The sequence below is a fragment of the Lepisosteus oculatus genome, chromosome 5 (genome assembly GCF_040954835.1).
Source record: "Lepisosteus oculatus isolate fLepOcu1 chromosome 5, fLepOcu1.hap2, whole genome shotgun sequence".
Taxonomy (NCBI): Eukaryota; Metazoa; Chordata; class Actinopteri; order Semionotiformes; family Lepisosteidae; genus Lepisosteus; species Lepisosteus oculatus.
The window spans coordinates 6813228-6828661 of NC_090700.1; the positions used below are offsets into that span (position 1 = coordinate 6813228).

General features: G+C 37.7%; 1 protein-coding gene across 5 annotated transcripts in view; it reads right to left on the reverse strand.

The window, feature by feature from the left end:
* dyrk1aa (dual-specificity tyrosine-(Y)-phosphorylation regulated kinase 1A, a) overlaps positions 1-15054 on the reverse strand; it is a 46713-nt gene extending 31659 nt beyond the window's left edge. For 3 of the 5 annotated variants that reach the window (XM_015341385.2, XM_015341383.2, XM_015341382.2), the window contains exon 1: positions 14388-15052. The gene's annotated coding sequence lies outside the window, so the exon portion shown is untranslated. Of the gene's footprint in view, positions 1-14387 lie in introns of all 5 variants that reach the window. The other 2 variants (XM_015341384.2, XM_015341386.2) reach the window with 2 other exon arrangements.
* Between the last annotated feature and the right edge of the window lie 380 nt (positions 15055-15434).

Genomic DNA, 15434 nt, shown 5'->3' on the forward strand with positions numbered 1-15434 from the left:
TGCACACCTAACAGACTGTAAACAAATGTTTGACAAAATATATTTCGCCTTCTTAAAGCCTTAGTTACTTTTATGACAAAGATAATGGGTGAAATGGCCACATCTGCGCTCACTTGCTAAACTCAGTCAGTTTTCCTAATATTTACCTTTTTGACCATTGTCATATCTTCCACATATATTTTCTTAAACCAGAAATTTAGAGAAGCAGGTGTAAACACTGCATACACTAAAAGTAGAATATGCCAATATGCTCTCAAACATCTGATATACAGTTGAAATCTTATACTTGACTCAATATAACAACACATCACTAAAAAGTCTGAAACATTATGAAGTACCATAATCAGTATAGTAAAAAAGGAAAAATTAAAACCGTTAATTCCCAAAAACATTTTCCCAGAAATGACAAAAATTACTCAAGTTTAAACAAGACTGAGAAGAAGAAAAACAAGCCTAATCCATGCACTTTTACTTAACCTCTCAAAATTATCTAGCGGTGAACTAAACAGAATGTGAGCCATATTTAAAAGAATAGTCAATTTCCTGTAGGGAATTGTTTCATAGCATAGTAGTATGTAAACATAATCATAAATAAGAGAAAACCTAAGTATATGACTGAAAATACACTGATGAAATTATTAAAAAGTCTTTATTAGTAAATCTTGATTCAAAACATAATCTACAAACACCCCCTGGTACTGTCTGCTTACTAGTACTAAAAGTTTGCTTTCCATGTGTTGCCAACTTCATTCAAGTACAAGTATGAATTTTTTCACACAATACTGTCTGACAACCTCACATTTTTATAAATCCTTAGTGTCACTTCAAGCATTACTAAACTTTAAGGAAGGATTTAAAGATCAACTCTGATAAATCTGAATGCTCATAACATGCCTGTGCATCTCAGAAAAGTTGCAAGATCCATGCAACCATATAGTGTGCTCCTGGCAAAAAGGTTTGAATCCATTAAGATAACAGATTTAGAGCAAATTTTCAACCAGGAAGAAGGCTAGTTGCTAGTACTGCTTATATACATTCTCAAAACACTCTATACAAAACAGAGCCACTCAAGCAGAGCACAGAAGAGGGATGTTTCCACTTTCTTAATCGCAAATCTTTGTCAGGGGTAAAGTTAAGGTCACGAAGTCAGGGTTAGGTCAAGAATGGCAGAGGTTCATAAATACATTACATACAAAGTGCCATTAGACTTTTCACAGACAATATTATCTGATACAGCGCTGGGGCCACGGGTTCAATTTCTGGGGTGCTCTCTGTGTGGAGTTTCCATTTTCTAAGGACATTACATTTCTTGCCCTTCTCATAATTTTTTTAACCTTAGAATTGGCACTTAGGGGTGACCGAACAACAGCCATTAAGAAAATGCATCCTGAGCATATCACCAGCAATGTGCAAGTTGTGTAAAAGCAATAACAACAAGGATGATTTGGAATTACAGTGCAGAACTGCTTAGCCCTGACAGACCGTGACTGACAAAAAGATACACAGGAGAAAAACCATGGATATATGGGTTTCACAGTAGGTAAAGCTGTGGTTCAAGGCATTACTGTATTAAGAAAAAGAGAGTTGATAAATAAAGTTCCTTTGTTCTTTTCAATGCATCCTAACTTTGTCATCTGGCACCACTGGCAGATAATGAGATTCACCTCTGAGTCTCACACACGTTTTTGCATAAATGTGTATCTTTAATACTCTGTTAAAAGAAAAGGTCTGACAGAAATGCTCAGGCATTTTCTTTACAATTAATACATTAGGAGACGAAAAAGTAAAATGTAATGCTGCAACAGTCCCATTTCTACTTGGATGGTTGCTCAAGAAAACTGTTTGTTTAATATATTCCTTAGTTTGCAAAATGTAATAAAATCAGCCAGAGCACTTCTCTCCCAAGCGGTCCGGCTCACATAGTTATGGGTGGGGGCGGTCACTGCACCAACACACATCGCACAACCTACCTTTTCTTTCACATGAACTCCTATAAACTGAGTCAGAGTAGTACATCAGGTCCATCTATGGAATCCGTGATAATAAATGGCTCATCTTTCTGTCAAATGTAATATATGAACTCTAAATCTTTTTATTACATCTCTCTATAGAAAAGGGAATATCTAAATGCAGGTATTTATTAGTAAAATTAGTGCTGGGTTACAGCAGAAATAAACATATTCAGGTGTTACATCACCTTAATAGAAGCATCTTGCTCATAGGGTGACATCTATTAGTTTTACTGAGACAGGAGCTAGCCTGGAGAACAGAATATGAGACAAGCAAGTCTATGCTAGGTGTTGCTAGGAAATGCAATAAAATACAGGTGAAAAATAACATTCTGCTGCTGAAGAGACAGCATCTTGCATGCAAGCAATTTCAACTGTAGAGTATGCTGGCTTCAAAAAGTAAAATTTTGTTGATACAAATGACTACTCTGCAACAAAAGATGTACATAAAAGCAAAGCCACTTTCAAGGGGAAAACAGCCAAAGACACTTATGTGGAGACCAATGTAGACTTTGGTTGGAGACTGGCATTGACTCCAGCAGATTTATACATAACCATTATTTGTGAAACACTCAGTTATGCAATTCTATATCCTGCATCATATGGAAGAGCAAAACAGCACAGGATTTGAAAATCAGTTTAACAAGGTTATTTCTTAAGATACCAATATTAATTTAGAAATTACTGAATGGTAATTCAAAATTTGAAATGGTACTTTTCTTTGTCTCGGCTTACTCTGACACAAACTAAGAGAATGCAGAACGACCAACAAGCGCCTACAACACCCACACCTAGCTAGCCACTCATCTTACAGATGCTATTGCATCTTACAGTTGGTATAAATGCAAACTGAAAGAAAACTATACCCTTTGTTGCTGTCACTGCAAGTCTGCGTGTGCCTTGGAAGTCAACGTTTTAACTAAAGCCAAACCCTAGAAGCAAACCACACCTCCTGAGGTGCTGAGCCAATTGTGCAGTGCTACTTGGGGAATCCCATCACATTTGGCTAGGAGCAAGACCCAGACAGGAACTCGCATGTATGAATGCCAATTTAACAGTGGAATTTACATGTATATACTGTTGCAAATACATCTGCTATGTAATTAGTGATGATTTAATGTAATTAGGAGTTTCCAGGAGTGAATTATTAAAAAATACTGCAAATAAATCTCACATTTACAACTTCATAAAATATTTCTATAGAACAAGAAACAAACACAAATGGTACTGAAGTAATTCTTACTAAAACAAGTCATTACCTTGTTTAACAACTGCAGAATTAATGACAGTTGAGGGCTTCCAGTACATAATCCTGTTCTGCAGTCTCTACAGCTAGCCAGAAATGTCACCAGCAGTGAAGTAACCATAACAATATTAGTGTTATACCCCACTAAAACTGGTTACAAACTTCACTCATGTCCATTTGCAACAGACCGATGACAGCACAAACACAATAAGCTATGTTTTGCGTGTCATGTGGAGACAGATTTTATTGGTACAATTGTAGATGCCAACATACAAAAGACGGGAATCTTTAAATGCTTCAATTTATGCTAATGAAAGAAACAGTAACAAAAAGCAAGGAAAAAGCAGTCTGAAATGATAAAAGACTAGTAATATCAATACACTTTGACTGTGGTTGCAAGAAAACAATTGAATAAATTTGGGGAAATGATCCGATTACTGCAGAAGTCCCATCTTCATCACACTTGGGACTAAACCATGAGTGAAACAAAAAAACATGACAAACCACCTACTATCCAGCTGAACTCAGAATCACTGAGAAACTATAAAATTCAAGACTGATCAAACACCTGGCAGATGACGTTTAACGTACACAAGCGCAAGGCTCTGCATGCACATGGTAGAAACAAGATATAAATACAAAATGGAAAAGGCTGGCCTTAAAAAGGCTCATAACATGAATCTATCCCGGACAGGCTGAAGGAACAAAACCTTTTTAGTCTTGAACCGAGAAAGGAGGCTAGTGCAGATTTTCAAAATGCTTAAGGGCACAGACAAAGACAACCCAGGAGACATCTTCAGAATGGGAAGCGCAGGCGGAAGCCATGTGGAAGTGCACTTAAAGCCGAGAACAGGAGATGTATTTATCTATAGGATTGTGGGAGTATGGAAAAAGCATCCCAGCTCTATCGTTGAAACCAATACCCTGGTTTCTATCAAAAAACAGCTGGGTGAGATTGGGATGCTAACATCCAATTGGGCTAGATGGGCCAAATGGCTTTCTCGTAATCTTTATGTTCTTGAAATTTATCAACTTATCTGGTTAAGGCAAAACTAGTGCCACATGTCCTTGCATCTCTAATATGTTTAGGTCTTCAAAGCATACATTCTGCGGCTAAAAGCATATAGATAACAGTGAACAGCTTTTCTGGTACGTCTTGCTCAGTACCTGAAACCTGTATTGGAAAGATGTGAATTAGAACTGGACGTGTAACTATCAATATATTTCCAGTTGCAACAGCTATTGCAAGTGAGGTTGAATTAAAACCAAGAAGGGGATATAATGTGTGCAATTTTAGATAGAATATGTTGTAATTCAAAATCAAAATTCTAAGCTTACATAAACAATCATGTTTTGTAATTTCAGCAAATCATAAGAATATACAGACCTAATTAGTCAAGCCTTTTTAATTATTACCTGCATCCTGCTGGCCAAGACCACAATTTAAATTTCACTTGTTTAAACATAACTGAATCTTTATGATATGCTTATAAAATGAAAGCTATAATTATTGGTCTTGCAAAATTAACTTTATGTACTATCTTTATTACGTTTTCTATCATATATACAGCTTATTACCAACAAATGACTTCTAATTCTTGATTGCCTCTTATGTTTGCTCAATAGTAGCGGGTTAGAGATTAGTGTATGGGTGACATTTGATTAGCTGTACATTTTTTTGTAATTTACAGAACTTTCCATTTATTTTTTAAAATCTTTAAGCTTTAACATTTTCTAAAATAAATGTAATATCTATCCATTAAAACTGCTTACACTTCACTGCAAACTGAAAATCCTTACCGAATAGAAGTATTCATAAATGTGGTATGGAACATTCTATATCTTTTTCAGGCATAAAACAAATTCAGCTGCCAGATTTGAGAAGTTTCAGAGGTATGGTAACAGATATTCAGGAAATGTCAATCTGATTTGGTAACAACAAAAAAATTCCCTTATAGAAAGCAATAATGGTTGAAATGAATACCTGTTGGCAAAAGTGAACCAGGTTCATACAGCCACTTAGGGGTTCTATAACGTTGTGCTTTTTAGCTAGAAAAAATATTTAGTCTACTTTTTCTCTAAAAATGAAATTCTACATTCAATCTCCACTGCATAATTCAAACTATTTGATAATTTAGCTTTTGTCCTCCAAAGGCAAAAGCTTTTGTATTTGAATTACATGCAGTCCTTCAAATAAAGAGACATTTTGTCTTTGAAAACTAAACTAGTTATGCGTGAGTATCCACAAATCCAGGTATTCATCTTATTTAATCACTTGTACATAGCGTTTTGCAAAAGTATTCACCGCCCATGCAAGTTTCTAAATTTTGTTGCTGTTTGAGCTGGCAATCATGACATGAATCATTTCAAACAGAACTTTATATTTAGAATCTGCATAAGCTACACCAAACCACTCAAGCTAAAAATACTGACAGTATACAAAATTAAATGTTAAAAGAAAATTAAACGATTCTCAACTTCACAACTCAACACAATTGTTACTGCTCCCCTAAGATCAGGTGTACAATTTGTGCATGTCTATCTTTGTGCAATTAAAGTTGTTTAACTTCAGAGTAAATGCATTTTGTGTATGATCCCTATTACAGATATTAAATTTAAAGCCACAACCCACACAGCAATACTGCAAATCAGGGATAAAGTATTAGAGAGGCACAAATCACAAAGTTACATATAGTAGGACATACAGTGGAGTCTAACATTAAGAAGTTGAATTTGCATCACAAGACCAGACTACCTAGATCAAGCCGTTCTTCTAAATAGAGTATCTGGCCATAAAGAGAACTGTTTAGAGACACCACCATGAAGCCAACAGTGACTTTGAAAGATCTGAAAAATTCTATGTCTGAGATGGAAGTCACTATTCATACATCAACAATATCTAGGACCTTAAACAGAACTGGCGTATATAGGCGCATGGAAAGAAAGAAGCCTTTAACTAATAAAAGACTCATCTTACCTCTTAAACAAGATATACATTAGACATATGGTCTATAGGTTATTAAGGTCAAACAAGAGTCTAAATGCAAAGCATTATGTCTGGCATGAGCCAAGCCAAGCACATTACCAAGCCATTATCCCAACTATCAAGCCTGGCGCTCGCAACATCATACTGACGAAAAACATCTCCATAACTTAGGACTAGGAAGCTTGTCCGATTGAGGAAAACAGGATAGTGCAATATACAGTAGTTACCTAATAATTTAAAACTAGGTCAAAGTCATATTCCAGGAAGAATGAAGCACAAGGCCTATGCCACAGTGAAGAGGTCTCACAATAAAAGAGTGAATGCCCTTGAGTGTCCCAGTCAAGTCCTGACATGAATCTAACAGAAAAGTATGCTGAGGCTCACAACTGCAGTCCAATGATCCCTAATGAACTTGTCAGAGCTGGAGCAATTTCACCTGGAAGTACGGACATAATGACATGAACCCAAAGCTGGTATAGACCACTCCAAAAATACCGACAGTAGTCATTCCTTCCCAGAGTTCTTCCACCAAGTACTGACTCCCGGCGCTGAATACTTACACAAAATAAAATGTATTTATGAGTGGAATTTTTCTTTTTAAATGGCAATTGATTAAAACGTGATATTATTAGGAGGGGTAAATGCTTTTGCAAGGAACAGAACTTTTTCTCTGAAACTAATTTGAAAGAAAAAAAACTTTACACAACGGTTATGCACAGTGTGCTGCTTTTTACAACTTTGCTAAAACCATCCATCCATGTTCTAACTGCTTTTTCAGATTCAGGGTCCCAGCGGAGCCAGAGCCTATACCGGCAAGGAAGGGGCACGAGCAGGACACACCCTGGATGGGACGCCTTACAAACTCACAGCATGGCTAATTATCCCAGAGGCCAATTAACCCACCAGTATGTTTCTGGACTGGGGGGAGGAAAAACACAAACTCCACACAGTCCCCAGCGCTGCACTGCACCACCATGCTTCCCCCCTTTACTTAAACTATTTTTTTTAATTCGTTTTAAAAGTATATTTTATGTTTCTGAACTATTTTACATTTCTTAAAATAGAATTGAAATAATAAGATGAAATACATCATGTATAAAATTCAGTCACACTGAAATTCAGTGTTTTAAATGCAACGTTTCTCTTTGTCCTTTCGTCTTCAGAAAGCTGCTTATTTATCCACGGGGATGAATTAAAGACACTAATGAACCTCGCAACCATGTCTTTGGATGGGGTTAGGAAACCAGAGCACCCTGCAAAAAGCCACACAGAATGAAAGAGAACATGCAAACTCCAGAGATACAACCAGAACTCCGGAGCTGTGAGGCTGCAGTGCCGCCATGTTATGCCATCCCATCACAAGTAGATATTTATTTCATTCAGGACCCCATAACTTCTGTTTCTGAAATGAATCTTCTTTTCAGTAGCACAATAATGAACAGGTTAATACCTAATTAGGTTTGGGGTTAATACCAAACTAAGTAAGATTTATGAACAGAGAAACCCCGATTCAAACCACATAACTTAAATAACTGTATAATTCATTCACCAAAAGCTAACTAGTTTTAGAAGGTGGCGCTTAACAAAAGCAAGAATATTTGGTTTTTGTTTTTCAAAAACTGACTAATGGAAGGACAGATCCAAATAGAGAGATCTTCATTTTGAAAAAAACACAAGTAACAAAGATACAAAGTAGAACAAACAAACAGGAAATCACATTTACTTTGAAGTTTTGCAAAACATTTCCTAGTTATGAAAACAATATTTACACAATAATTAGGATTAAGTCGTTCTAACCTTTAGTTACTTTAAAAAAAGCATATTTTTCACTTACTCAATTTATACTGTCATCGCCCCTGTATGTTTAAATTATCTACATACATGTTCCTCTAGTACACAAAATACTGATAAGTCTCCACATACAGTACACATTCCCCCAAAAAACTGAAATTGCTGGTTGTTAACTGAACAGTCAGCAGACATTTCTGACAGGGTTACTTACACACAGTTGGCCTCACTAGTAGTACTCAGGTGTTGGTCCTACTTGTCTTGTCACTAGATCCTATATTGGCCATATGGATATTTGGTATCATGTATGGAGAACACAGCTTTTGGCATTGAATCACATGGTTTGTGGGACTGCAGAGGTGAAATAAACACCAATAGATAATACCATATGAAGTCAGCAAATGAAGAGTTGTATGCTGGTGGTGGCACCATTTGGAATGTTGTTCCAGAATCCGGTATACCAGGCTCATTCATTGTGAACCTGAAGGATTGTGCCCTCTTTAGGACTGAGGAATGGGAATTACATACAAAACTTATGCAGTAGGGTTTTCATTTTCCAATAAAAAACTTAGGATCCATATATTTCAAAGCAAATCCTACCAAAATCTCTCTGCTAAAAGGACAGCTAGTGATCCTGCGTTACAAGCAGGAATTATGCCAGAGGACTATTTCATTTAGCTACTGAGGAGTGATAACTGTCCCTGTTCTGAAAGTCACAGAGAGATGGCCTGTGTCTATGCCATACAACTCTCCCAATAACCAGGAATAAGAAATGTGTTATCTACATGTAGACAATTACATCTGACTTATGATTTTTATTAATTTCACAGATGTGACACACGCAATTGTCTGGAATTCGGTAGATTGTCAAAGACAGCATTGTATAGTCTTCTCATCAATTCTTGTGGATCTTTGTAGCTTGAATATATTGAATAGCTTCAATCATTTTAGTTCCCAGTATCGCATACCACTGCATTTCTACTTAACCAATAAAGAATAAACTTAGCCAGTACCAAAATAAACATTAGAACATTTGACCATTTCAGATAAAAGGCTATCCTGCCATTCAACAAAGTTTTAAATAATATGAATCTTGCAACTAAAAATACCAGTGACTTTGACAATATCTTTGTTGCAAAGCATGACAATAATTCATCCAAGTCAGCATGCCATTCCAATAGCTCAGAAAAATACTGTTGGAAATGTCATGGCAGAGACACTTGTGCTATTAGATATAAGATTTACCTCCCAAAGGTGGTCCTTCACGTCATAACATATGCTTAACATCTCACTTGATGAACATTATTCTGGTTTCCTACATGTAATAGATTCCATTCGAATCTTCTCATTGTCTAAGGTTTTTTGCCAATTTTTCGAGATTCTTCAGGTCCTTTTAAACATCATCAATATGCATTGCTGTCCACTATATCATCTGACTAGTACAGAAGGCCAACCTACCACATGAGTATGGTGGTCTTTCTTAAGCTTTGTATTTTGCCATAGCTATATTATTCCTGTTTTAAAGGCTGCCCTTTTAGTAGTCAAGACTATGAACAAGTCTTTCATTTCATAATGAAAGCATTATTCATCAAAAACATAGAAATATAATTTAGTCACTTAAATCCCCAACATTTTACATCATTAAGTAGCACATTTTACATAATTTAAGTAGCACTTGATAACATATAAATGCTCAAAAATGATGTAAACATATACAGTCATTTGAAATAGAAAGTACACCCTTTTTCAATTCAATGGTTTTACATATTAGGGCATAAATAACAATCGCCTGGTCCTCACCAACTTCTATAATTAGACAAATCTAGCCTCAGATAACAGGCAACACATAACAGGTTTCACTATGTCCTTATTTATTCAACATAAAGTAAGCCAAAATGCAGAAACCATGTGGGAAAAATTAAGTACACCCTTATGGCTTCCATGGGAATTAAGAAGGTAGTTAGCAGCCAGGTGCTGCTAATCAAATGCCCTTGATTAGTTGATCATCAGGAAGTGTGACCACCTCTATAAAAGTAGAACGTTTGGCAGTTTGGTGGTCTGGAGCATTCAGGTGTGTTAACACCATGCCAAGGAGAATAGACCTCAGCAATGAACTCAGAGAAGCAATTGTTGCTGCTCATCAATCTGAGAAGGGTTATAAGGCCATTTCCAAACAATTTGAAATTCATCATTCTACAGGGAGAAGGATTATTTACAAATGGAGAATATTCAAAACAGTTGCCAGTCTTCCCAGGAGTGGGCGTCCCAGCAAATTCACCCCAAGCTCAGACTGAAAAATTCTCAGAGAAATCGCAAAAAACCCAAGACCTACATCTAGGAACCTACAGGCCAGGCCTCAGTTAACATGTTAAATGTTAAAGTTCGTGACAGTACGATCAGAAAAAGACTCAACAAGTATGGCTTTCATGGAAGGGTAGCCAGGAAAAAAGCCCCTTCTCTCCAAAAAGAACATGTCAGCACAGCTTAGGTTTGCAAAGTTGCATCTGAACAAACCACATGATTTCTGGAACAATGTCCTTTGGACAGATGAGACCAAAGTGGAGATGTTTGGTCATTATGAACAACGCCATGTTTTGCGAAAACTAAACAAGTCGTATCAGCACAAACACCTCATACCAACCGTCAAGCACGGTGGTGGAGGGGTGATGACTTGGGCTTATTTTGCACCCACAGGACCTGGGCACCTTGTAGTCAACAAGTTGACCATGAACTCCTCTTTACACCAAAGTATTCTAGAGACAAATGTGAGGCCATCTGTCCGACAGCTAAAGCTTGGCCGAAATTGGGTCGTGCAACAGGACAATGATCCCAAGCACACCAGCAAATCTACAACTGAATGGCTGAAAAAGAAAAGAATCAAGGTGTTGGAATGGCCAAGTCAAAGTCCAGACCTCAACCCCATTCAGATGCTGTGGCAGGACCCTAAGACAGCTGTGCATAAATGAAAGCCCTCAAACATCAATGAACTGAAGCAATGTTGCAAAGAAGAGTGGGCCAACATTCCTCCAAAACGATGTGAGAGACTGATAAACTCATACAGATGATTACTTCAAGTTATTGCTGCTAAAGGTGGTTCTACAAGCTATTGAATCATAGTTTTTCACACATGGCTTCTGCATGTTGGCTTATGTTTTAAGTAAATAATTACATAATGGAATCTGTTATGTGTTGTTTGTCACCTGAGGTTAGATTTACCTAATTGTAGGACCTAGTAAGGTCCACACGATTTTTTTATGTCCTGATATATAAAACCATCATATATGTCAGGACGAATTCTTCATTTAGGTTTTGGACATTCAACAATAAAAATTAAACTTCAGTAATGCCTACTTATTAGAACTTTTCTTAAGACAGCTGAAAAATACTCAGTGCTTTGAAAAAAATGTTTTCCGGCATAGAAGTTATACTATTTTGAAGAAAAACTCAAGAGGTTTCATCCTTTAAATCCTGAAATACAAGCTATCAATTCTGCACTATCAGTATTCTTGTTGAGAACATCAAAATATTAAACCTCACTTATTCTTGGAAATGACTGCTTTGATCCCAAACCAAAATTAAATCTTTCTACAATTTTGTGCTTATAAAGAATTTTTAAAAAGGCATTTCCCTCCCTTGGTGATAGAAAACAGCTGCCATCAAACTGCATGGCACATACAGGAATAGCAAATGACAAAAATCAAGAGGATTCTTCCAGCTTTGTCACTTACAGCTGTTGCATCCTTGATCTAAAATAAGATTCTAAATCCTGCATTTTAGCAGTCTATCAGGTGTTTACATAAAGACAGATATGTATTCAAATAAGGGATCAGATAGAAGGGTAGTCTTTTGCATTCATCTGGTACAGTTTGACAGTGATTTAGCTATAATTGGAGAGGTAATTATAAGCTGTTCAGAATTTACAGGCATCAACAGAACAGCCTAAGAGAAAAGCTTGCCTACAATTTTGTGGTAAACAGTAATTCACTTACCAAGACAAACTGATCTGAACTAAAAAAGTACTAACAAGGTGAATACTATTCTGTCCAACCTACAAGGCAAACCTAAAAACCAGAATGGTTTCTTCAATGTTTCCGGGTCCTAAATTATAAATACATTCATGATAAAGATTTATTCGTGGATAACTTCTAGCCACAGCGGACTAAGTTCGGCGTCACATTTTATTTGCTCAAATACATACAGTTTCATCAGGACACATTCAGCCAACTTCTGAAATTGAACTTCTCACCAAAATTCTCCCTAAAATCATTACAAGTGATTTTAGGGAACAACCAAAATCATCTACAGCTGACTGCATATAGGACAGGTCAAGAACTGATCATCTATCTATGTGACTTGTATTATCAGCTGTCATCCCCAATCATGAGTGCTTTTACATGCAGTATTACATAAAAATAAAGCAATTGTAGTCAAGGCAGAAGACCTTAAGAAACACCATTTCCATGACCTCTAGCCGAGTTGGAGTGAACCCTTTAGTATTAAATACCGTACCGCACATCATCATCATACCTGGGTGGCCAATCAAATTTTTTACCTCCTTTTCTTGCGTCCCAAAACCAACACTGTGTAAAAATGGGTCATGACTTCTTTGACATTGGATGTACTGTCAACTTTAAATGCATCAAACTTACCATCAGAGCAAAGATTACCTCTACACGGATTATCAACTACTGTTCAACCATTATTATAAAATAAAAGCCTATCTTGGTCCTCATAGCACCAACATGAGAACATCTTAGACACGATGATCCTACATCACCACGTTCTACATTTTAGATGACAGTGCCTTCAATTTCAAACAATTAATTTCCAACAGAAACTATTCTGACAACTCTAAAAACCACAACAAGGAGCTACTGATCAAAGTGTTCTCTAAATAAATGTGTGAAAATTCTTAAAGGGCTTTTGATGGGCAATATTTGACAATATCTAATTCAAACGAAGCAGACAGAAAACTGAAGGAAAAAGACCTGGGAAAAATCAGACTCATACGGTAACTACACCGATCCACCCATTCCCACTATTTTGCTACACGAAACAGACCTGCTTAAACTAAGAAAATCCGAAATTAGCCATTCTTAATCGTTATTTAGAATGTTTTTAAATAATAATTCGGTTAACATTAAAACAAAGGCAAAACATAGACGTTAAAGTTTGTACCTATTCGACCGTGCTAGAAATGTAAAAATAATCAGCATTAAAAATACGTGATATAGGTTTTCCTTATTTTCCGAGATAGAAACAATTAGTTTTGTTCACCTAAGGAAAAAAAACAAACGATTACAAAACACAGATGTCGTTGAAAATGGTGGGCCAACACCAAGAAATTAAAGACCTAGCTAACTGGGTTACCCCCCCAGATTCATGGGGAGCTCAACTCTTGGGTCTCCGAGACCCCTCCAGGGTTGCAAACATTTTGCATACCCTGTCTCCTTTCTAGCAATTTACAAACAGGTATTGCAAACAAGTGGAGGTTCGCTTAAAAACGACACCAGCCAATAATCGTGAGATCTTTTTATCCTTGAAATAAAAGAGTCATGAACAGGCCCTGATCATCCTTGTCACCGCTAGAGCTACAGGGCAGTTTTACGTGCTCGGGAACAGCGCGGCTGCAGTGCTACGGCTGGGTAGCGGCTCTTCATCAAATAATCCCATAATTGATACAAATCACACAGTTGCAAATGTACAATATCAAGCAGCACACATCGCAAATTGCTGCGCTTAACAACTCTCGACTCGACGGCACTTGGCTAAGCCGCTTCACACACCAGTGCCGTCTCTGCAAAAACCGTCGATCGCCCCTAAAAATACACCTCCGAAACGAAAAGTTACGTTTTCTAAATCCGTGTCCTCGGCCGTTTGTCTAAACCAAAACCAAGAACGACCCCACTTTTCAGTACTTGAGCTCCGCTGCATACTGCCAAGACAACGAAGAATGGTATTAAGCTGCGGCTTATTTGTAAACACACGCATGTGTCAAATGCGATTTCACAAAACGTTACTGTGTTTTAAGGAGAAACTCACTCCAGGAGCCCCACACAGAAGTGAAAGTACCGTATACACCAGAGCACAGGACCTGTCATTTGTAAGGACGGCTACGTTTATTCAAAGACCTTTATGGCCTGCTTTTAATAACCACGCATCAGATACTGGCTATCGGCGGGTAACAACCTAATCACATCGCATATGATAAAGAAGGCAATTCAGCTTCTCGGAATTGTCGGATCCAACATTTTGCCCTCTGTGCGAAGCGGAAACATTCATATCAACAAACCCCGCTGGTCTGAGCGCGGTACGAGCCATTCGCTACATCTCCCAAACTCTCCGCGGCGGAACTCACCTTTATCTGTTCGTATCGCTCTCTCGCCTTCTGTGAAAATTAGTCTTCATTTGGGGTCCCGTGTGCCGTGGGGTGAAGTAAAATCCTCCAGCCTCTCCTCTCCTCCAGCGAGCCCCTCAGATTTCCAAACCAACAGCCCTCACTCCTCCGGACTCGGTGTCAATTCAATTTCCAAATCAACAGCGCCTCTCCAACAACTAAACACAAACTTGCTCGTTGAGAGGGGCTGGAGAAAAAAAAAAACGAACCTTCTCCCGTAACCACGGCAAATGCTCGCCGCCAGTGACTCCCGTCTGCACCAAGACGTAGTTTTCCGAAATGATCTGTCCAAAAACCGTCGATCCAACAGCTGTAAACCTTGTTTTCTTGGGCAAGGATGTTTTTTTTGTAAATTTCACAAAATGGCGCGCGTTCCAAACCTGCGCAGCGAACCGGCCCGGCAGACCATAGAGACACGGACAACCGCTCAGGTCGGCGCAGCCTCAAAATATTTACCTTTTACAAATTCATACGCCTCCCGAGTTCCTTAACCTGATGCCGACGATGCATTATTTCAAATTCCGTTGCCATTAGTTTTTTTAAATAAATTTATTATTCCGGCGGGAAGGGAAATTATTTGAAAAAAATCCACTAACAAAATGGCGGCTGACTGGGTATGTTGCTATAGCAACTGTCAATCAAACTAGGAAGTTCCCGGATGCATAGCTGACGTAGAAAGATATTGTGGGTTGTCATGGAAACTGTCAATCAAGATCCGTTATAGTTTATGGGCGGGGCAGATGGAAACGATTTTTTTTGCAGTTAGTCCAACATTTTGGCTCTCAATGTTTGCGGTTTTCATCAAAGACCTCACGCTTCTTTTGAGCCGCAATGGCATCGGTTTCGTCATTTACACCATCTCCTTAAGGCGAATGGGTCTTGAAACTTTGTCAGTAACTCAACAGGCGCACGGAATGTCTTAGTCTAGTTAAACTTGCAACCTTCTGAGTAAGAAGGTTTCTTAGAAATGTCTGATCTTCTGTCTTTTCTAATTGTGTTTGCATTTGT